This window comes from Nelusetta ayraudi, unplaced genomic scaffold, assembly GCF_046127955.1.
Source record: "Nelusetta ayraudi isolate G7.1 ecotype Tasmania unplaced genomic scaffold, CSIRO-AGI_Nayr_v1 ptg000076l, whole genome shotgun sequence".
Lineage (NCBI taxonomy): Eukaryota > Metazoa > Chordata > Actinopteri > Tetraodontiformes > Monacanthidae > Nelusetta > Nelusetta ayraudi.
In genome coordinates, this window is record NW_027466126.1 from 1,245,001 (window position 1) to 1,246,737 (window position 1,737).

Sequence of the window (1,737 nt, forward strand, 5' to 3'; positions counted from 1 at the left end):
TGGCCGGAGGCAGTGCCAGGTCCTCCGTTGTGTTGTCGCTAATGGAGGCTGCTGCTTTGGGGAGAAGCAGACAGAGCTATCGGCGCAATGGCTTCTTCCATGACGCGCAGCAGCAGCAGAAGCGGCGGCCGGCCGGACAGCTCCGAGCCGTCCTTCCCTCCACCTCCACCTCCACCTCGACCCTCCTTCCTGCCTGGCTGGCTGGCTAGTACACATGTCAGAATAACGAAACAGTCCCGGAAAACAAGCCGCCGCGCATGGCTGACCTCTCTCTGTCTTTCTTTAATTCTTCTTCCTCCTCCTCCTTCTTCTTCTTCTCCTCTTCCCTAAAGCCACCGCGTCCATTTCCTTGTGTCACTTTTACAACAAGCCGACATGAGCGAGGAAGCCACGGTAGCAGGACCGCGTTGGGATTAGTTAACCACCGGAGCTAGTAGTCACGGTGGTGGTGCTAGAGGAACCACTTGACTTTGTGGGGGCTGCATAGGGTACCAGCCGGATGAGCCCACCCCGGCGGACCAGACCCTGGCCCCGGCTGCCTCGCCGAGTCCCGTCGGGGGCTGGACGCGAGAGGGGGAAATCGGAGCAGAGGAGCCGGTCACCTCGTTCCGGGTCATTCACGAGGCTCGCTTCCAAATGATATGCCATGATCTACCACAGCGACGTTCTCGCAGACCTTGATTTCTTAATAAATAAATAAACTAACATCGATAACCCCGGTCCCCAAAGCCCCGAAATCTCATCCCCTCCACCAAATAAATGTCCAACCCCCCCGAGAGTGTTAAAACTCACCGGTTCGATCTTCTCCTTCTCGCGATCCTCCCAAAAGTTGTCCTCTCTTGTATTTTCATGCGTGCGCCCGGCCGCTTCTAATGGATGATCGCCATCTTTCCTGCTTCTCCTTCGCTGCAGCTGCAGATGACCTGAGATCCGTCTGTCTCTGAATAATGAGCAGCAGCAGCAACCACCACCACCACCACCACCACCTCCACCACCGCCGCCGCACAGACAAGGAAGACAATCTGAGAGGCAGGAGGCGAAAGCACACAAAGAAGTTTGAGGAGACTAGCAAGCACCAGAGGGTGCGCAAGAGTTTGCGATGAGACGAGGGTGCATCAGCAGCGGCGGCGGCGGCGACGGCAGCGGCAACAGCGGCGGGATGGACAACGTGTGCGTGTGAGAAGCTCATCCTTCATGTGCGGGAGAACCCGGGAGGTGGCGTGGCAGCGGCGGCGGCGGCAGAAGCAGCGGTGGCGACGGCGGCGTCGGCGGACCCGCAAAACGCGCCTCCGCCGGGCGGCTCGGACCACCTCCGCAAAACGCAGCCGTCAATTTTCATATATAGCGTGTTTCCATAGTGTGTGTCTGCTTGCCACGTCATGGGGTTATCCACAGTTCATTTTGGTGCTGATGGTGCCGCCGCCGCCGCACATGGTGGTGGAGCTCGACGAGATATAGATAGATAGATAGATAGATAGATAGATAGATAGATAGATAGATAGATAATAATAATAATAATAATAATAATAATAATAATAATAATAATAATAATAATAAAATTACAATTACAAATTGTAACAATAACCTTAATAATCCATCCTTATTCTAATATTTCTCATTTTTATTCTAATACAATCATCATCACAAGAAAACAAAACAAAACTGTGATAGTGTCCGTCATTGTCACTGCACTGCTTCCACACTGGCCTCTGTCCAGCAGCTGCAAACAAAGAGGCA

General features: G+C 53.4%; 1 protein-coding gene across 2 annotated transcripts in view; it reads right to left on the reverse strand.

Annotated features, from left to right (window-relative positions):
• znf462 (zinc finger protein 462) overlaps positions 1–1,241 on the reverse strand; it is a 42,602-nt gene extending 41,361 nt beyond the window's left edge. Inside the window, exon 1 of one of the 2 annotated variants that reach the window (XM_076043774.1) lies at positions 793–1,240. The gene's annotated coding sequence lies outside the window, so the exon portion shown is untranslated. Of the gene's footprint in view, positions 1–792 lie in introns of both variants that reach the window. The other variant, XM_076043776.1, reaches the window with a different exon arrangement.
• Positions 1,242–1,737: the final 496 nt, after the last annotated feature.